The sequence below is a fragment of the Impatiens glandulifera genome, chromosome 3, assembly GCF_907164915.1.
Source record: "Impatiens glandulifera chromosome 3, dImpGla2.1, whole genome shotgun sequence".
NCBI lineage: Eukaryota > Viridiplantae > Streptophyta > Magnoliopsida > Ericales > Balsaminaceae > Impatiens > Impatiens glandulifera.
The window spans coordinates 29842864-29865923 of NC_061864.1; positions in this window are offsets into that span (position 1 = coordinate 29842864).

Genomic DNA, 23060 nt, shown 5'->3' on the forward strand with positions numbered 1-23060 from the left:
CCTGTTATACACAAAACCGGTCAATAATTAACAAACGTTTTGATAAAACTGCCTATGAATTGTATTATGGGAGAATTCCTACAGTGTTTTATTTTAAGATATTTGGGTGTAAATATTTTATCCATAACAATGGAAAGGTTTATTTGACCGCTTTTGATGCTAAAGTAGATGAGGGATTCATGTTGGGATACTCATCAGTAAGTAAGGCTTACATAGTATACAACAAAAAAACACAGACTTTTGAAGAATCCCTCCATGTAGTTTTTGATGAGCCTGTTGAGAGCAAATCTAATGAACCCATTGATCTTGTTGACAGACTAAAAGCGACTAGTCTTGAGTCTGTAAGTGAAGAAGAAGAATCTTTGGATAAGCTGATGGCTCTGTCTGATCCAGTGGCTTATCCGGTTGAAGTTCAACTAGATATTCAAACTCATGTTCAACAAGAAGTTGAGAGTTTGGATGTCGCGGTGTCACCAGTTCATATGACCAACCCCCTTGGTTCCAACTTCAGATGGAACAGAAATCATCTACCAGAACTGATAATCGGAAATCCTTTTTCTCCTCGAAGGACAAGACGTCAACTGATGGATGAAATGGCCAACTCTACATTTATTTCTCAAATTGAACCCAAGAAAATTGGTGAAGCTATAGTTGAATTAGATTGGATCAATGCTATGCAGGAAGAGTTAAACCAATTCGCGAGAAATAAAGTGTGGTATCTTACTCCTAGACCAACTGACAAGTCAGTCATAGGAACAAGATGGGTCTTTAGGAGCAAGCTTAGTGAAGATGGCTTAGTCATTAGAAACAAAGCTCGTTTAGTTGCTCAAGGATACAGACAAGAGGAAGGTATTGATTTTGATGAGTCTTTTGCACCAGTTGCAAGACTATAGGCAATCAGAATCTTCCTAGCATATGCATAATTTAAGAATTTTAAAGTCTTTCAAATGGATGTGAAACGTGCATTTTTAAATCGAAAATTAAGTGAAGAAGTATATGTTGAGCAACCCCTGGTTTTGTAGATCATGTTTTGCCAAATCATATTTATAGGCTTGACAAAGCATTGTATGGTCTTAAACAAGCTCCTAGAGCTTGGTACGACACATTAACCAACTTTCTGTTTGATCATGACTTTGTTGTTGGAACTATGGATAAAACTTTGTTTAGATTTTCTAAAGATTCTCACATTCTACTTGTTCAAATATATGTTAATGACATTATTTTTGGTTCAACTAACCCCAAATTGTGTGAGAAGTTTGTTAAGCTTATGCAGAACAGGTTTTAAATGAGCATGATGGGGGAATTTACATTCTTCTTTGGGCTTCAAGTACGTCAGCTAGAAAATGGAACTCTTATCAACCAGGCCAAATACACCAAAGAATTGCTAAAGAATTTTGGCTTGGAGAACTGTTCTACAGTAGCTACTCCAATGAGCTCTTCAACTAAATTTGATAAAGATGAAGGTTGCCAAAGTTTCGATGTAACAGCATACAGAGGACTCATTGGATCTCTGTTGTATGTAACTGCTAGCAGACCAGGCATTCAATTTGATGTTGGTGTTTGTGGCAGATTTCAGGCTGATCCTAAACTCTCTCATTTCACTGCTGTTAAACGTATTCTTAAATACTTAAAGGGAACTCAAAATGTGGGACTGTGGTATCCGAAGGATTCCAGTTTCAAGTTAACCAGTTTCTCAGATGCAGATTATGTAGGGTGCAAAATCGATAGAAAAAGCACAAGTGGAACATGCCAGTTCCTTGGAGATTGTCTAATCACATGGTTCAGCAAGAGGCAGAAGTCGGTCGCCACGTCTATAGCTGAAGCAGAGTATCTTGCATCTGGAAGTTGTTGTTCTCAAGTTCTGTGGATTCAACAACAGCTCAGAGACTATGGGATTGAGGCTAATGAATCTCCAATTGTTTGCGACAACACAAGTGCTATCGCAATCACCTATAATCCAGTTCTGCATTCTCGGACAAAACATATTGAAATCAGGCATCATTTCATCCGATAACACGTCAATCAGAAGTATATTCGTCTTGAGCATGTTTCTACAGATCAACAAATTGCAGACATTTTCACGAAACCCCTACCGGAAGTTAAGTTTTCTCACTTTAGAAACATGTTAGGTCTTGTTGATCTTGATTGAAGTGATTACGTGCATAAAGGGGGAATGTATTGTTCAAAACGCAACTGAACAGACATGAAAGACAGAGGTCTTAATTTGTCCTAAGGATTCAGAGTTTGAGAAACAAAGATACTTAGACGTACGTCTACTTTAGCAGTTTCATCTTCATCTGAAATAATCGTCTTGCTTATTCTAACCTGCATGGTTAGACGGATGCGTCTAATAGACGAACACGTCTAATGGATGTTAGACGTTTTTACGTCATGAGCAAGAGGATGCTCACATCTAACCAAACACGCGTGTCTCACATGATGTTTTTGCATAATTAGACGTATACGTCTAATAGACTGATTCTCAAAAGGAAGTTGAAAATTTGAAAAGGAGAATAAACGTCTAACTACTGTTGTAATTAGACTCTTCATCTTCTGGCTAATTGGACAGCTGTCCTTTGCTAGTTTCTTCTCAAGTGTATTTTTCCCGCCGAAAATCAAATCAGTCATTCCTCAAAATAATTGAAGACACATGTCTCTCAATATACAAAGAATGACTAATATTTCTGACAACTTTTCCTTGTATACATAGTATTAAATGTTCAGTTTCATGTTAACATTAAATGACACGTTTATTAGGAACAGACTTTTGAAGTTCTTGACGGTTGGAGTAATCATTAGTTATTTCTTACATGATTAAACCTTGACATTTATAAGGTTATTCATTATAAAGTTTAGAGTTCTTAGAAATCCATTTCTCTTTCTAGAATTCGAATCGTTCAAACCCTTGTTCATCAAATTGAAATGTCGTCCTTCCATCCAAAATCGATTCAGGTGGATTTCAGATCCGTATCCACTTTACAATCTCCGGGAATGAATAGGATGTTTGAATCTCTAAAAGCTTCTGGGATGAGAAAATTCCTCACCCCTCATGAAATCTATCATGAACAGTTGGTTCATGAATTTTTCGCAACCGCTGGGTTCTATCAAGATAAAGTTATCGTTGGGGTTGTGATGGGCTAGATGATCTCCATTACAGAAGAGTCTTTTGGTGCGTTTTTCCAACTTCCAAAAGTAGGTATTGATGATTTCTTAATCACTCATCCTGATCTAATGATTACAATGATAAGAGTCTTTTCTGATTCCCCTCTAGTAGACATTCATGGAAAGAAAAACCTCCTGAAAGTTGAATTTGCCTTGTTAAGCGATATCATTTCGAAATCTCTTCTCTCCAAAAAGTCTTCCTACAAGTATTGTACGAAGGTATTTTAGATAATGGTGGCTATCACTAGGGGTGTTCCTGTCAACTGGACAAGCTTCCTCTTCGGAAATCTTGTCAGGATGGTTGTTGCTCGGAAGAAATTTTTTGGCTTTGACGGTCCTCTTAGCTCTCTTCTGTGCTTCCTTATAAATGAACCTGGTAAGAGTTTTCCCCTTCCTTCTAAAATCCTGAACTTCCAGAAGGTTGTAGATTACATTCAAAGGTTGGAGACGCTCAAATCTAAGAAAAGGAAAAGAGAAGACTCCAACTCCCCTCTAACCACAATCTTTGAGATCTCCTAGGTTGAAGTCTATCCTTTCCAGAGTAAAGTCTAGGAAGAAGAAGAAGAATAGATTTTAAATTTCTTTATGAAATTTATTTTGAATATTTAGATGATGTTTTTGTGATAAACTTATTTTGGTTACTTTGAACAATGTTTTGTGTGTTTCTTCTGAAAACACTCACGTTTGGTTGTTTATTAAGATGATATCTTTATGCTGAATGTGCATGTGAAGTTTTAGTTTATTTATATGATGAATGCATGTGTTGATATATATGCAGGTTTGCAATTTCTTCATCAAAAAGGGAGAAATTTTTGGGTCAAATTATTTTGACTATGTGCTGAAATAATTTAACCATTGAGATTTTGATGATGAAAAATGACTTATGAGTTTTGATGCAGGTGTATTGAAACAATATTTCATAAGACTTGGCTTTAATGAGGACCATTAGACTGATTTTTGCAATTAGATGCATAGAATTAGACGTACAGTCTAACTCATCGGAGTTAGACGTGTAGTCTAATGAATGCATAGAATTAGGTACAGTCTAACTCATCGGAGTTAGACGTGTAGTCTAATGTACACGGAATTAGACGTAAGTCTAATGTATTTGAAATTAGACGTACAGTCTAACTCATCGGAGTTAGACGTGTAGTCTAATAGACTTGTAATTAGATGGATGGTTTAATAGATATTCAGAATTAGACGTACAGTCTAACTCATCGGAGTTAGACGTGTATTCTAATATATTTGCAATTAGATGGATAGTCTAATTTGTGCGGAATTAGACGTGCAGTCTAACTCAGTAGAGTTAGACGTGCAGTCTAATAGAAAGTGAAAGTTAGACGTGAGTCTAACTCCTTCAGACAGGTCTGAGGTAGATACGGAATTAGACGTGCAGTCTAATGGTTGTTGGATAATTAGACATGTACTCTAATTAGTGAAAGTTAGACGTGAGTCTAACTCCTTCAGACAAGTCTGAGGTAGAAGCGGAATTAAACGTGCAGTCTAATGGTTGTTGGATAATTAGACGTGTAGTCTAATTAGTGAAAGTTAGACGTGAGTCTAACTCCTTCAGACAAGTCTGGGGTAGAACCAGAATTAGACGTGCAGTCTAACTCAGTGGAGTTAGACGTGCAGTCTAATGGTTGTTGGATAATTAGACGTGTAGTCCAATTAGTGAAAGTTAGACGTGAGTCTAACTCCTTCAGACAAGTCTGAGGTAGAACCGGAATTAGACGTGCAGTCTAACTTAGTGGAGTTAGACGTGCAGTCTAATGGTTATTGTAATTAGACGAGTAGTCTAATTCTATTAGACGAGTCGGTCTAATAGACTTGGTTATTAAAAGGAGATATTTTATTTCATTAGACTGATTTTCACAATCCGTCTAACTGAAATACGTCTAATGTTCAGTTTAAGCAGTATGCTTGAAGCTAGCATTTCACTTACCCACGTGATATAGTTGTACCCTACTCCTACTCCACTTTCTAGTGAAGATTAGTACAACAACTATATGCAACCAACCAAGGAATGGCACGTAAGAGAATTTTCCTCACATTACTTGTTTTGCAGGTACATCCCTGATGGAATATTCGGCGCACTACCAGTGGTGTAATGGTACGATCCTTGTGCTCAAAACCTGATGTGTACAATGGAGGCTTTCCAATGGAAGAGTGCCACGTATCATTCTAACAGATTCGTCCGTTAGCTCATGCTCATTATTTAACAAATCTAAAGGACAACGGACAATCTGCCTCATGAACAAACATCATACAACGAATAAGCAATCTAATTTTGCAGAGAGAGAAACTACTCAATCATCTTGCTTACTGAATTCATACTGTGAAGCTGCTTTCTGATTGTACTGTGTGTGAATCAACAGAGAGCTAGAATAAAACACCTTTAGCTGAGTGATATTGTAATTGAACAGAAAGTGTTATGTTCAATAGTGAGCTAAGTGTGTGTAAACTGTATTTGATTCGAATCATATTATAGTGAATCCTTCCGGTGGTTGGAAGAAGGGGTGACGTAGGAGAGTTTCTCCGAACATCCATAAACAAACTGTTGTGTTCTTCATTTCTGTCATCTTTTCATATTTCATCTTGTGCTTCAAACCCAAGTAAACAATTCTGCCTTGAATCAGTTTCAAGTGTTTACAAAAGTTTGCGTAGAATAGAAAGCGAATTAAATCCCTAACAGGATTTCTTTCAAACCGTTTTTTAGAAGCTTTCATCCTTAGCCAGACCCCGCCTCTATCGATAAAGCCGATCCTATTAGTATTTTCAAGGCAGAAAATAACTCTAAAAAATTTTCACGATGTTTCCCAAAGAAAATATTTTTGCTAAATCCTTGTTTGGTTATACTCTCTGTCACTTTTTTCTTATATTTTCAAGTTTTGTTAAATCTAAACATCAACGCAACAGGTACACACATCCTTTCAATAATTTTGTACAATTATTTAAATTCTATCCTCATTTAGGATACCTGGACTACTAATTAAATATAAGGAAAGTTATAATTATATTTTTGTAGAAGCCCGAGTTTATTTATTTTAGAAGGATTTTGAAAACCGTCATTAGGCGGGCGTAGAGGACATAGCGTGAAAGCTCTTTCCCGAGTATAAACAGACAATGAACCACCTTTTTCAGAAACTCTGGTATAAATACGTTTGTACACGTTCATTTTATTTATTTCCATAAAATCTCTTAGCAACTCTGATTTTTAAATAAGTAATCTTTAAATTAATTATGTTTAATTAATTTAAATCGGGCTTAGGTTAAATTGTTATTTGGCCTCCCATATTATTAAAATTTGAACAAAGGATTAATTATTTTTACATAATTAATTTCTTATCACTTCAGGTATTTTAAAATTCTTTTAAAAACTAAATGTTTTATTCTAAAATGATGTCTGACACGCAAATCATGTTGAAACGCATCGAACCTCGAGCTTCCTCGCGGTAGTCCTTCTATATTGCCATGTGTCTCACAAACACGTGCTAAGCTATGGAACAAGACATAGACCGGGGGTAACCATACAATTTGTTATTTGTACATTTTGATAAATTGAACTAGCTAGAAAAAATATACTATTAAGTTTTAAATTTTGGAATAGACTTTATATTAACAAAATATATAACCCTACTCGACAATATTATTTTTGTTAATCACTATACAAAAATATTACATTTATTTAATATAACATAAAATATACATAGGGGTGAGAAATATTACATATATTATAGGTATATCAAAAATATTATACCACAATATATCGCGAATATCGATTTTTTGGGAATACCAAAAAATATAAGGTATGATATCGATACAAAAATTATTGGTACGGTAAAGGTATGAGATTTTTAATATTTTGGTATATCAAGAATCAATATATACCAAAATAATATTTACAAATTAAAAATATATATATTATATAATACTTATAAAGAAATAAATATATTTGATATTAATTTAATTACAGAAATAAAAATCAAACCAAAATATAATTATGTTGTAATATTATTTAATATACGCAATCTCAATGTATTATATTTTATAAGATATAAAATGTTAGGATCAGGATCGTTGATAAGGGACCGGGGTCCTTCTAAATGTTGATCGCTTACACAACAACACACATAACACATTGGTATTAATCCAGTTAAAGATTATAACCACTCTTAACACTACACAGATTGTCACAGACTCTTGAACCGAGTTCAAGGGCGGAAATGTTTGTTTCAATCTGAAGCAACTCACACAATTCGGTTTGGAAGGTATTAGGAGAAGTTGGTTTGAATGAGGGGAAAGTCGGTTCGGCTAAGGGGATTACAAGTTATATCGGTTGAGATACTAGATATTTCGGTTAGGTTGGTTAGAGTAAATAAGCTGGAAAGTAAAATGAAGAACACAAGACAGGTTTTTATGTATGTTCGGAGTTGAATCTCCTCCGTCACCCCTTCTTCTCAAATAGTGAGAAGGATATTCAATAACTAGAATATTCAACAAACCCACTTAGACCGAGTCTTATTTACTGCTCGTTGGTTACACCACTCACAAATGATGTAATACTTTTACACAAGGTAAAATACATAGAGTTCTCGCAATTATATTTCAAACAGTTTCAAGGATTTCAATCGATATTCAGAGTCGTGCGTAAAATTCGTCTTGTTGTTATCTTGTCTCGCCTGTTGATTCAGCACATTTGAGCTTCTATTTATAAAGATATGACAACAGTCATATTTTCTCTCTCCAACGGATTGGTTATCTGAAGCTGTGCCGGTCAGATCCAGATAGTGTGCAAGCCTTGCCATTTTGGACACATGACAGACATGCATTAGTCGGCCGCCTGTGTCAGAAGTTGTTTGTAATCTTGGATAATCATTAATCATTTCTTTTGTCGCATGCTTCTGATTCGGATCCTTCTGTTGTGTATTTCCAAGAAATATCTTCATCATTTTATTACGTCATCTTCACAGGTTTCATCACTTTGAATAATTTCTCGTTGGTCTTAAGATCTTCGATATATTGAGCCAGTCGGAAATGATAATTCATAGGGTTTACATCTCAGCCGATCCGGTGAGAGGAGTCAAACCGATTTACTTGATTATATCGGGATCCTTGAGACCGAGTGCCTCAACCGGTTCGGTGCGTCTTGAGCTGTACCTGCACAAGAAAGTTTGAGACTGATTAAGTTCTTTGACTAGTTTAAAATTAACTTACTTAATTTTTCTAACAATTTCTCCCTTTTTGATTATTTAGAATAAATATTCAAAACTTGTAATTGTTGGCCGTTTTGAAAAAGTTTAACTTTATTTAGCCGATTTAAAGTTAACTTACTTAATTTTTCTAACAATTTCTCGTTTTTTGATTATTTAGAATAAATATTCAAAACTAGTAGTTGTTGGCCGGTTTGAAAGAGCTTAACTTTATTTGACCGTTTTTCTGGAGAATTATTTTTGAAAATGACGGTTTATCAATTTCTCCCTTTTTGGTACTTTTAACTGAAAAATATCAAAATTAGTTATGATAATAGTATAGATTTTGAGATTTTGAAATTTCCAAAAACCGAAATTCAAAAAGGCATAAGTATAATATGCTATAATAAGTTCAAAGTAAAAAAAATAATAGATATTTTAAGAGTTTGATGATCCTCCCTTGTCTTGATCTTCTTGTTCACGCCGCTCCAGTTCTTTATCAAGCTGCTCTTTTAGGCATTTGAGTCGCTCCCTTTCTTGTTCCTGCCGCTCTTCTTCCCTTATGTCTATGTCCATGAGAACCTTCTCTACAGAATTTTTACGTCCGGTAGAGCGCTCGAAGTTTGAGAAACTGGCCGAAAAACTGAGTGTTGTTTGGGGGCCAAGACCTCTGGTTGGAGTATTATGGATGAAGTTGTTGATATAGTCCTCCTAAGACTCTTGAGTCAGTCGCTTGCCTTCTTGAATAGAGGAAGATGATTCCGGTCTAGCTTTGTGTTTTCTACGGTTGAGAGTAATTTCATCTTCTTCTTTTGTCTCGGCTATTGGTTGAATTTGGCTACCGACCCGGGTCGCAGCCGTTTGGACATTCGTATCGGTGACTTAGTTTATCAGCTTGAGTACTTGAGCTTTCTTCTTTTGTTTACTTGTTTGGCCCCTTGTTGTTACTCCTGAGGGAGGACGTTTCTTGACATTTCTGTCCTCGTGCGTGGTTTCCAAAATAAACTGTTGTTGATGAACATTAGCCGTAGAGGCGTTGGCTTTCTTGTTTTCATTCTCCTTGGCCACTTCACCTTCTACGAGTTCTGAGGCTCAACGGAAATCACTTGTCTCCAACTCTTTCAACCGCTTTTCCCTCTCGACCTCGTTGGCTTGGAACTATTTAGCCGCTTCGGCGTCGGCTCGGATCTAGGCCTCGGTTTCCATGGCCTTTACTTCTGCTATTTCTCCAATTTGTACAGTCAAGTTCTGCATCATTTGCAGCATCTAGGATGTAGTGTTATCAACTTTCTCAATCTTATTTTCAACTTTCTCGATCTTATTGTCTAATGAGGAGGCCCTCGCCTCAAATTTGGTCTGCCACTTGGCCATTGATCTCTCAACCGCAGCGTCAATGAGATCTTTCATCTCGTCCGAAACCGGAATAACAAGGTGAGGAGTGTGAACCAACATTGATCTTTTCGGTTGTTCCCAATTAATTGGATTAACATTTTCAGAGTTAATGTGCATGAGAGACTTACTTGATGAGGGAGAGGTCGTACGACCATCTTCTTTGTCTGGATTAGAATTTGGACCATCTTCCGGCTGAGATAAAGGGTGTTTGGATGATTGACCGACCTCGAAAGTGCGCGAGGCAGGCGGTAGTTGGTAGCTGTCAGGTCCTGGAAACCTATAGTGTTCATTGATCTCTTCCGCCTTTGTCTTTTCTATTGCAGATATTTCGGTTTCAATCTTAGTAATGATCCCGTACATAGATTCTCGTGCCCTCATTTGCTCATTACTTAGAACCATATCTTTAGATGCCTCCAATAGGTCGGTTATCGCCCATACTTTGGTGTTTCTTTCAACTAGCTCGCATTTGGACATAACTAGAGGAATGTACTCTACTTTGGCCAGCTGAAAAACCGTTCGTTCTAGGTCTGCTAGTCTCAACCACTATTCGGTTTAAGAGGGATCCTTTATCATTTTCTCGAATGGAACTTCACTTCTGATATTCCACCAATCGTAGAAGGTATGGGAAATTTTGAGCGCTCGTTCCCCCACCATTTTGAGAATTCTTCTTATGTGGTTATTGGTTGTATCCTCGATGGGTTGGTAGGTTGGCTTTGGAGGTCCTAGTGGAGTGTCAAGAATAACCGACTCCACATGAGCCGGATTTTGATCATTTTTGGTTTGGAGAGCATCGTCCCCAACCGGACCTGTTGAACTCTTTTATGTGGTATTGCCTCCTTACACCGGAGGATTTTCAACTACGATTTCTTCTTCTTCATCAGCCGGTTTTGGAGATTCCAGTCGGTTGTCAGGAATAACCAACTCCACATGAGCCGGTTTTGATGCATGTTCGGTTGGGAGAGGATTTCCACCAAACGGACTTGCGGTACTTCTTTCTATGTCATTGCCTCCTTACACCTGTGGAATATCAGCCTGTATTTCTGCTTCATCATTGGTCGTTTCTTTGGTCGGATCATCATCTAACCGGTCAGTTTCAACAGCCTGACCGACTTCCACAATTTTACTTGTCGCCTCGTCATCATTTGTCTGAGTGACATCTTTCACCACATTGACAATCACGTCTGAAGTCCTTAGACGGACTTTCTCTACCGTATACTCAATAGTTCTATGAGGGGATTTCCTAATTTCAGGATTAGTGGGAAGAGTATGGGTACTAACCTTTTCAGCTTTATCTTTCTTCGTTAAAGATTTGGTGGCTCGGCTCCCCGAGGATTCAGCTTGCCTTGAAGAAGGGACTATTTCGGCTGCTTCCTTCTCTTTTACCGGAGAAGAGGATGGGACTTGGATTGGAATCACCACATTTAGTGGAGGTGCTATAATAACCAGGCCGGATGGCGTGAGAGATAATGTCTTTTCGGATGGCTAGTCGTTTTCTTCCCAATCGGCTTTCTCTTCCTATCTGCTTTCTTGATTTTTGGCTCCTTGCCTTTGACTTCGGTTTCTTTGGCCTTAGGTTTTTTGGCCTTTGCCTCGTCTTCTTTGGGACCTTTGTCTTTTGGGACTTTCGGTTCGGCCTCTTTAGAAACTTTAGCTTTTGGAGCTCTCTCCTTAGGAGGTTTCTCGGTCCTAACATTTATATTATCTGACTTTATGATTTTAGAAGATGATAGTGGAGTACATTCCCCAATTGAGATCTGTAAATGACGTAGAATTTTCCCGATCGGCATGGCGTAGGCTAGAACCCGGTCTTTTGTTTCGGCAACCACCTCGCACAGTTGCTCGAAGAGCACACCGGCCTAGTCGATTTTGTCGCCTCGAACTATTCCGATCATCATTTCATATTTCAGCCGAGTTAGATTGTCAAAATTTCCTCCTTTCCCCTATAGATATTTGAAGATAATATCTAGCAGCCACCGGAACTCCGGCTTCAACTTGATTTTCTTGCTGGTGTAATCCACCAAGTCAGCCAGATCATTTGATATGGTCTGCCGAGCCGCCGCAACATCGACTTCAGGTAAGCAAGTTTGGAAGTCACGTCCTTCAGTAGGGAGTCCAAGAGTCGCAACATATATTTCTTCGTTGATGTCAAAAGTTGTGCTGCATACAGTCGTAGTAATAACCCTCTTTTTCACACTTGCCTAGTCGAAAAAAGTCAGAACTTCATTTTGATGAAGAACAAATGGACCACCTAGAAATGTCTCTAAACTAGAGTCTTTGATGGAGCCTATCAATGTCTTGTAATCACTAGTTCCGTTCTCCTCAATGTCCTTGAAATCGACCTGCAAAATATGTGTAAACAGTGCGCTATCACATCCCATTGTGGATTGGAAAGGAGTTTTGAAGAAGGATCAAGAGATTTTGAGAGATAGAAGGTGATAATGATTTGAGATTTTTAGAGTGAGAAGGCGTAAAAGGATGAATGATCCAACTTTCCTTTTTATATAGGGAGTGGTTTCTTGGAGGTTAAGGAACCGAACTGTCACGTCGTTCTGGATTTTTGGCGCCAAATTTTCCCTCCAAAAGATACTGCGGTAACTGTTGGCGGTTACTTTGGGTGGTAAACCATGGCGGTAAACCTTGGGCGGTAAACCAGGGCGGGAGGCTATTTCGGTTAATTTTTGAATTTTTAATCCGGATTGACATTATACTTGATTTTTTATGCTAGCCGGAATTTAAAGTTAGACGATATAAAAGTTAGTCGATTATGAGGTTAACCAAAGTTTTAACTGGAAAAAGTTTTAGCCGATTTTGAGATATTGAATTTCAAACATGCATATTTATAGAATGGTCAACCGGTCATACAACAAAAAGACTGAGATGACCGGAAATTTAAAGATACGATTAAAACGTGAATTTTTATAGAAAGTTCCCTTCGTCCATTCTCAAGATCCATTCCTCCACGGTGTAGCCGGTCCGGTCTTCGATTTTTTCAATCTAGCTTTCCAACATGTCTTCGGTCATCGTGTTAGCCGGGCCTACCGAGACTCCTGGTCCGAGATTGGAGATGATGGAGCAGATATATCAGCTGATCTAAGGAGCAAAGTTGATTATTCTTCTGGGGATCGTGATAAGGTCCTTCAAATTGTTGAAGAGAAAGGTGGCCCAATTTATGGTGAGAGTTTTGTGAGTGAGATCATAAGGTCATACACTTGCCGAGTGTAACAGTGATTCGGCATGTGTCCCAGGATTGAACGCTGGATGAGATCCTGAAATACTTGAAAATGAGGGGTCAGGTCATTTTTCAGACCGTGGCATTCAACCGGATGGGTATTACCGGAGAAAATGAGCAAGTAACGCTCATTTGCTCGAATGAAGGGAGTGGAGAAATCCGAAAATCCTTCGGATAGAAAATCGAAGAAATTGCAAATGACTCTTTAGTGAGCCGGTAGAAATCGCAGTCGATGTAGGTGGTGATGCTACCATCACTTCTCACCTCTACTTTGTTGAAGAACTCGATTACCTCCGCCTCGAGGATGGAGTCCGAGCCTTCAAGAAAAGTTTGCAAGCCGGATTCCGCTAATGGTCGGATAAGAACATTGTTGAATATAGAATTAAGAACTTATTCAAAATTGATGATGATTGAGTTTCGGAGTTGGGCATTCATCTTGAGGAGGTTCGTGAGACACAAAAAGTTTTAGGCTTTTAGTGAGAAGGAAGCAAAGAGTTTGTGAATTTATTTTGTGAAGAGAAGGGATCTTTATACAGGTGAACGGTTACTTGTCATTTAATGAGATTTATTAAATGAAAATATTTTTGACCGTTATGTGTTGTCATAGCTAAGAATTGAATGTTTATTATGAATATTTTGTACATTATCAAGAGAATATCTTGATAAGGTACGATGTAGAGTAGGCACGACCTTTGAGAGCGCCCCTTCCCAATGTTTTAATTTGAATTTGATTGACTTGGACTATTTCGGTTTGAGAGAAGAGGTAGCTTCTCCTTGGGATGATGTCGGTTTTTACAGAATTAATTTTAAGACATCTTTTGAACTAAATCGGAAAGTAGACTGGTTTTATTAAGTAGAATCTCTAACCGATATTACAGCAAAATTATTGGTTAGAAATAGAAAGAGCCTAAATCTAATAGTGAGATGGACCAATTGTCGGAGCCTTCTTGTCCTTGGCTTTGTTCCATCAGTCGATTTGCTCTTGGACTATTTCCTTTGTTAGTAGTTGGTTCGGGTGAAGAGTGATACACGAGCCGTGATAATTGTAGAACTCATTGAATAGGCCGCTTAGCTGTGGAGCATAGCCAGTTTTCTTGGAGGTGATAAACTTCTTCAAGTTGTCAAAGATGATCCAGGACTAGTTTACCCGAGTTACTTCGTTGATGACAATCATCATCTCGAAGATACGTTGGGTGTAGGATTGAAATTTGTCCCTAGCTAGGATGGACTTACTCAGAATCTCACTGAGAATCTGGTATTCATTAGCAAGAAGACTCTTAGGTCCCCAAGTGTTAACCGGGACCATAGAGCCAGAGAAATGGTAGCGCATCTCGTCGATGTACACTAAGGAGTAGGTAAGATCGATGACACCTTCAGTAGGTAGTTCGCAAAAAGTTGCGATGTCCGTTATACCGAAAAGAAAAGATTTTCCATGAACTTGGGCAAAGATGATATCTCAGTGTATCACCCTTGCAATTTCAAAGAACTCATTGACTACAGTGTAGTCAATGACATAGCGGTTTTCCAAGAATTTCCTAAGATCGGAGCTCTCGAGAGCTCGAAAGATGCATTAGACTTTATTGTCCTCGGAATGAGCAACCGATTCAAGATAGGCTAGAGGAACTTTCTTAGAGAGAGAGAAAGACATTTTTCTTGATAATTTTGCTTTAGAGAAAGTTCTTGTGATGAATAGTGTTTTGAGATAGTATTAGATGTGCTGCTTAAATAGTTAGATGATGGTTAGCATGTTTAGTGATGTCATCTTTGTAATTATGGTAGAGTTAATTTGTTTAAGTGTATAATGGTTATTTCCAATGAGAAAGTAATGATGGCAAAAGATATTCATTATGGCTTAGAAAATATGGAAGGAATGTTAGTCTTTCTCTTTCAGTGATAGACACGTGTCTTCACTTTGATTTAGATTTCGACTGTTTTTATAGTATAGGGTAATTATCAAGGCGTGCATGACAACAATTGTCAGTTATCTCAAGTTAGCCGAAAATTCGCTTACCGAAATTATAGTGTGATTTATCGGTTGGTTTTCCATGATTGGTCTATTGAGATAGCCTATTCCGGTTTGAGTAAATATCGAGTTTAGGCGACATTTATTCAAATTTGAGGAGTAAGCCATCTGTTTTATCTGAGTCATTTGAACCGCTCGATTTATGCACAGATAATTTGATAGAGTGATTTTGTTAGGCTTAGCCGGAGACATCTGTCCGGTTAGCATTCTTGATCGTTTAATTTCCCATTATGGCAGCCGAGTTGGATTTCAAAAAGAGGGAGCTCACATAACATGGTTTGAGAAGCGTGAGTTTCTCCCTGAACTCATGTCCCAGTTTTTCATGAATATTTTTTTTTGGAAACATGCAAATGCATTTAAGGCAGGATTTGTTTGTTATCAGCAAGTCCTAATATGATTCGAAAGAAGAAATACTTAGCTTCCTGTAGAGGCTTTGTGAAAATGTCGGCCATTTGTTGTTCGGTTGAGATATATTTCAGCCGGATGTGCTTTTGTTGAACATGTTCTCGAATAAAGTGATGTCTTATATCAATGTGTTTTGTTTTGAGTGCAACACCGGATTGTATGTGATTGCTATAGCGATGGTGTTGTCACAGAAGATCGGAGATTCTTCAGCAGTTACACCGAAGTCCCTTAGTTGTTGTTGGATCCAGAGGAGTTGTGCACAGCAGCTTCCAGCTTCTAGGTACTCCGCATCTGCGGTTGAAGTTGCAATTGAGGTCTGTTTCTTGATATACCAAGAGACGAGCCAGTCTCCTAGAAACTGGCATGTCCCGCTGGTACTTTTTCGGTCAATTTTGCAGCCTACATAGTCTGCATCATAGTACATTATTAAGTTAAAACTTTAGTCTTTTAGGTACCATAGTCCCACTTCTTGAGTTCCTTTCAAATATTTTAATATCCTCTTAGCCGCGGTATAGTGTGATTGTTTTGGATTAGCTTGAAATCTTCCGCATACTCCGACCGTGAACAGGATATCCGGTCGGCTGGCTGTTAGATAGAGGATTGAGTCTATGATTCCTCGGTAGGTTGTTATATTTATCCCTTGACCGTCCTCGTCTTTATCTAGTTTTACTGATGAGCTCATTGGGGTAGCCGCTTCGGCAATAGTGTCCATTCCGAATTTCTTAAGCAGTTCGGCTGTGTATTTAGGCTGGTTGATGACGTTCCAGTGTCGATTTGCCGAACCTAGAGACCTAGGAAGAAACTTAATTCCCCCATCATACTCATCTCAAATATGTCAGTCATTAACTTTGAGAATTTGTCAGATAATTTCGGATCTGTTGAACCGAAAATAATATCATCCACATATATTTGAACAAGTAATGTTCCTTTTTCTCAAATTTGAAGAGTGTTTTGTCAACCGAGCCTATTGTGAAGTTGTGATAACATAAGAATTTTGTTAAAGTATCGTACCAGGCTCTTGGAGCCTGTTTTAAACCATAAATGGCTTTATCCAGCCGGTATACAAGACTTATTAGTTCTGGATTTTTAAAGCCTGGAAGTTGTTCAACATACACTTCTTCACTTAGTTTACCATTTAGAAAAGCACTTTTGACATCCATTTGGAAAACTTTAAAGTTTTTGAAAGCCGCAAATGCCAAAAATATTCTAATGGCTTCAAGTCTAGCCACAAGAGAAAATGATTCTTCAAAATCAATGTCTTCTTCATGTTTGTATCCTTGAGCCACTAGCCTAACTTTGTTCCTCGTAACCAAACTGTCTTCGTTGAGTTTATTTCTGAACACTCATCTTGTTCCTATGACAGATTGTTGTTTCGGTCTTAGAACTAGTTGCTAGACTTTATTTCTCTCAAACTGGTTTAACTCCTCTTGCATTGCTAATATCCAATCGGGATCTAGCAATGCTTCATCCACCTTTTTCGACTCAATTTGTGATATGAAAACTGAGTTTTCATATTCTTCTAAAATTTGTTGCCTAGTTCGGACGGGTGATGAGAGTTTACCTATTGCAAGTTCAAGAGAATGATTTTATTCCTTCTAAGGTTTATTCTAGTAGTGTCTTCCAAGCGTCCGGTTAACTGATCAAGGTTAGATTGATCGATAGGCTGATCAGAGTCAGACCGACCGATTTCCTCAGTGGACACTGAGGCGTCAACTTTCTGCGGTAAAGCAGTTTGATCAGGCTGAATCTCAGCATTAACCGCTTGATCATTGACAAACCGTCTATAGACCGGAACCTCATCTTCATCATCAGAATAGATATTGAAATTTTTCATTCTGTTGTGAAGGTTAAAGGGTGCTGCAGTGTTACATTCAATCGATTCATCAAAAACAACATGAGAAGATTCTTCAACCGTTATGGTTATAGTATTATAAACTCTATATGCCTTACTAACGGCTGAAAAAACCCAACATTATTCCTTCATCGGATTTAGCATCAAACGCGGTCAAATAGTTTTTGTCGTTGATGTGAACATAACACTTACAGCCAAAGATCCTAAGATACCGGATGTTAGGAACTCTGTCATGGTATATTTCAAATGGAGTTTTAGTTAGCCGTTTAGTAATTAAAGACCGGTTTTGAGTTTAACAAGTAGTGTTGATAGCTTCAGCCCAAATTTTTTTAGCAAATATCCGAATCGACTATCATGGACCTTGCGGCTTCCTTGAGAGTTCGGTTTCTTCTCTCTGCCAGACCATTTTGTTGAGGTGTTCTGGAACAAGAGAACTCGTGCCTAATACTAGAATCGTCAAGAAAAGTAGTTAAAGTACTGTTCATGAATTCGGTTCCTCTATCACTTCTAATTTTGTTAATTTGGATAGATTTCTCATTTTGTATTCTTAAAAGTAATTTGATCAGGTTCGGTATAGCTTGATCTTTAGAAGCTAAGAATGTTACCCAAGTAAATCTAGAATAATCATCAACGACTACCATAGTATAATGCATGTCTCCTAGGGTTGTCACCCTAACCGGTCCAAACAAGTTCATATGTAATATAAGCATCGTTCGGATTAGAAATTTCATTTGCTTTTAAAGGATGATTTTATTTTTTTTCCCATTTGACATGCAGTACATACTTTATCTTTGGAAAATTTGATGTTTGGAAAGCCATGAACTAATTCTTTAGAGCATATGAAATTTAAGGTTTTGAATTTTAGATGGTTTAGCCGCTTGTGCCAGAGCCAGTTCGAATCGTTCCTAGCTATCATGCGTAACGGGTTCTCAGTTTTAGTTTTCCAGTCCACTTTGTAAATGTTTCCTATCCTATTTTCGATTAGAAGTGTATCACCTTGATGATTTTTAACTAAGTATGCATGCTGATGAAATTCAACTGTGTACCCTATGTCACACATTTGACTAATGCTTAATAGGTTGAAATGCAAGTTTTCTACTAAGAGCACGTTATTTGTAGACAAGTGGCCATGGACAATCTTACCCTTGCCCACGGCTCTACCTTTTGAATTGTCGCCAAAAGTTATTATTGCTCCGGCTTCATAAATAATATCAGCTAGTAGTCCAGTGTTTCCGGTCATGTGTCTTGAACACCCGCTGTCCAAGTACCATTCCGAGTTTCCTAGCCGCTTGTACCTCCTATCCTGCAAAAAATAAATATTTACGCATTTCTGGTACCCACATTTACTTGGGTCCGTGATTGATTAGTCTCTTAGGGATCCAGACTTTAATAAGTCGGATAACTTTCCCAGTGATAGTTCTAATAAATTTATCGGTACTTGGCTTGACATCATTCTGTCCTTATTTTGTCGTTGTGGTGATTGTTGGTTAGTTCTATGTGAGTGTGTATCGGTTTGTTTACCTACTGGTTAGTTGGCTTTCCTTCTCTCAGGATGAATCCATTTTTCCGAGTTAGTTGGACTTATGTATTTTATTTCTTTTTTTGGTTTTGAGTCACGTTCTGCCTCATTGTAGGTTGAAGAGCTCTTGACAAATCTTACAAAGGGAATATTGTCTTTTGTGAGTTTCATCCCGTTGGAATAGTTCTGGTTGGCGGATTTGTTGTTTTTGTATCCAAGACCAAATTTGCATTTGGGATGTCTTTAATAATTAGACATCTGGCTCATCGCTTCACTACATTTTTTCCAGGCGGTCGTGACATATTTGGGTATCTCATTTTCTTCGGTTAACGATTGAACTGTCTCCTTGAGCTTCTCATTCTCCAAGGATAGTTCAACTGGTTCATATACCAAGGTTTTGCTTGGCTCACTAGCGGTACCACTTGACTCTCCAGTTTCGTAGTTTAACCGGGTCGGTATAAGAGCAGACAAGTTTTTGAACTCAACGACCATGTCGTTGAGTGCAATAACCAAGTTTTTTATAGTAAATTCTTCAGAGGAAAAGTCGAATATGTCTTCTTCATTTGCCATGAAGCAGATGACTCTTTTTCTTCGTCATTTTCCGTATTGGAGTAGACCCAGTCGCTTCCTCCGTCAGATGTTATGAGTGCCTTCTGGATTTCTTTTCCTTCACCGGTTTGCTGGCTGTTACTCCTTTCGCCTCTCTGGTAGTTGTCATCCGGTTTCCAGTCATCCCGTCTCAGTCTCCTGCATTCTGACCTATAATGACCCAAAGCATTGCAGTTAAAGCATTTTACATTGGATTTGTCGACATAGTTATAGTTAAAGTTGTTAGATGGATGATTTTTCTTCATGAATCTTCCGAATTTCTGTGCTAGCATGGCCATCACATCTTCACTGATCTGATCAGTGCTTTTGACAGGAACCGGAGCGATTGATACAGAAACTGATGGTTCCACCGACGTCACCAAGCTCTAGTTGCGGTTGATGTTGCTGCTTCGTCTTCGATCCGAGATCTCATCTCGAATTCGTAAGCTTTCAAGTCCTCAAACACGTCGTGCAGCTTCATCTGCCCGAGGTTGTTTGATTCCCTCATCACCATGGTCTTATGTCCCATGCACTTGGTAGAGATCTCAATGCTTTTACAATGATCTCCCAGTTTTCATATCTTTTTCTAAGTGTGTATAGCTCATTGACCACGCTAGTGAACCGATCACTGAACTCCTTCATGTTCTCTCCCGGGCTTCATCTTGACGTTCTCATACTTTTGAGTTGCCACCAAGATTTTATTCTCCTTAATTCTTTTGTTTCCCTCATGGATCTGAATGATAGTTTCTCATGCTTCCTTTGCACTTTGACAATCTCTGATTTTGTTGAACGTATTGTCGTCCACAACTTTGAAGATGTGTCTCATGCAATGGTTGTCCAGGTTACTTCTTCTCCCATTTTCATCCGTCCATACTCCTTTCTCCTTCTCAATCTTTATCGGTCCTTCCTTTAGGATGGTGCTCATTTCATCATCCAAAGTGATCTGATGTAAATACATCTGAACCTTCCAGTCGCTAAACGCTTCACTGTTTAGCATGGGTGGCTTATCGCTGTGGGTCATGCTTCCCATCTCTTTCGGTTGCTTAAATGTTAAGAACCTTGCTCTGATACAACTTGTTAGGATCGGGATCGCCGATAGGGGACTGGGGTCCTTCTAAAGGTAGATCGCTTACACAACAACACACACAACACAGTGGTCCTAATCCGGTTAAAGATTAGAACCGCTCTTAATACTACACAGATTTTCACAGACTCTTGAACCGAATTCAAGGGAGGAAATGTCTGTTTTAATCTGAAACAACTCACACAATTCAGTTTGAAAGGTATTAGGAGAAGTCAGTTTGAATGAGGGGAAAGCCGGTTCGGCTAAGGGGAGTACAAGTTATTTCGGTTGAGGTAGTAGATATTTCAGTTAGGTTGGTTAGAGTAAATAAGCTGGAAAGTAAAATGAAGAACACAAGAAAATTTTTTATGGATGTTCGGAGTTGAATCTCCTACGTCACCCCTTCTTCTCAAACAGTGAGAAGGATATTCACTAACTGAAATATTCAACAAACACACTCCGACCAAGTCTTATTTTCTGCTCATCGGTTACACCACTCACAAATGATGTAATACTTTTACACAAGGTAAAATACACAGAGTTCTCGCAATTATATTTCCAACATTTTCAAGGATTTCAATCGATATTCAGGGTCGCACGTAAAATTTATCTTGTTGTAATCTTGTCTCGCCTGTTGATTCAGCACATTTAAGCTTCTATTTATAAAGATATGACAACGGTCATATTTTCTCTCTCCATCGGATTGGTTATCTGAAGTCGTGCCAGTCAGAGCCAGATAGTGTGCACGCCTTGCCATTTTGGACACATGGTAGACATGCATTAGTCGGTCGCCTGTGTTAGAAGTTGCTTGTAATCTTGGATAATCAGTAATCATTTCTTTTGCCGCATGCTTCTGATTCGGATCCTTCTTCTGTGTATTTTCAAGAAATATCTTCATCATTTTATTACGTCATCTTCACAGGTTTCATCACTTTAAATAATTTCCCGTTGGCCTTAAGATCTTCAATATATGAGCCATCCAGAAATGATACTTCATACGGTTTATATCTCAGTCGATCCGGTGAGAGGAGTCAAAACTGATTTACTTGATTATGTCGGGATCCTTGAGACAGAGTGCCTCAACCGGTCCGGTGCGGTTTGAGCTGTACCTGCACAAGAACGTTTGAGATTGATTAAGTTCTTTGGCCCGTTTAAAATTAACTTACTTAATTTTTATAACATAAAACTATTTTTATTTCAATATAAAGTATTTTATTTTTTAAAATAAACCTAACGGAGTCTAGTATATTTTCAAGTTCATCTCAAATACAATACACGATTTGAAAGTATTATTTTTTAGAAAACTCTTGATTTATGGTTTGTTTTTATTAATATTTAACTAAGGATTTGAAATAATTGTGTGGTAAATTGATGATTAATGAATTGTGATTTAAGTTTTTTTTAATTTAAGAAATTAATATTTAAATATATTTAAATTTGAGACTTTTGAGCCGAACTCGAGCCTATGGTTATATGATCGAGTCGAGTTTGAGCTTAATATAGAAAGCTCGGTCGAGCTCGAGCCGAGCCAATAAAAAACGAGTCGAGCTGAACTCGAGTTTGACTCGTTTACACCCTTAGCTTGCTCCAAAGGCTCCTTCTTATGTTTGTTCATCTATTCCTCATGCACCCGTAACGATCCATTTAATTCGTCGATTGAGATTTTCTCCAAATCTGTGTTCTCTTAGATTGCAATCACTACATGGTCAAATCTTTGATGTAGAGAACGTAAAATTTTATCGATTACTCGAACGTCTTCTATGCTTTCAAAATTTCACTTCATCTGGTTAGATAGATAAGATCTACGTGAAATAGTCTAAAATAGACTCAGATACTTCCTGATGAAGAGAGCTTCAAACTCTCCCCGCAAAATCTGAAGACGCACCATTTTTACCTTACCAACTCATTTTTGGAAATTTTCTAGAATTTCTTATGACTCCTTCAACGTTGAGGTATTTGCTACTTTTTCAAAAGCATCATCATCTAGACACTAGTGGATGATAGAAAGGACATGCTAATCCTTCTTTTTGATCTTCTCGAACGCCTGAATCAGGGTCAACGTCGTATCCTCAACAGGTTCGACAATCCCAAGATTACAATTTCCCATGTACATTGGAAACCGAGTAACGTCTTTACTCGGATAGACCAACTATCATAGTTGTCCTTCGTAAGACGCGAATATTAGAACATCAAAGAGATCATTGCTCTGTTATCACTTTGTTAGAAACGTTAGTGGACAATCGACGTATTCACTCACAAACTCAAGATAAGATTAAAAAGAAAGGGGAAGAGATTTTATTTCAGTTCATCTTCTTTTATAAATACATCTATTCTATTTATACAAAAAAAACTCTTAAACTTCTAAAACTCATGCTCTTAAACAATAAGAAATAATGATAATTAAGAAATATATTTAACCAAAGATAATAATGTCTAATATTAACTAGACTTTTAAGACTAATTAAGACACTTATTACACAAAAGATAATAATGTCTCATTTTCAATTATAAATTAATTTTATTTTTAACCTAAATAACTGAGACTAATGCATCACCCACATATGAGAAGTTCTTTCAATCTTTAAAAGACATATTCAACAACAACGGATCATATTACTATGAATTAATCACA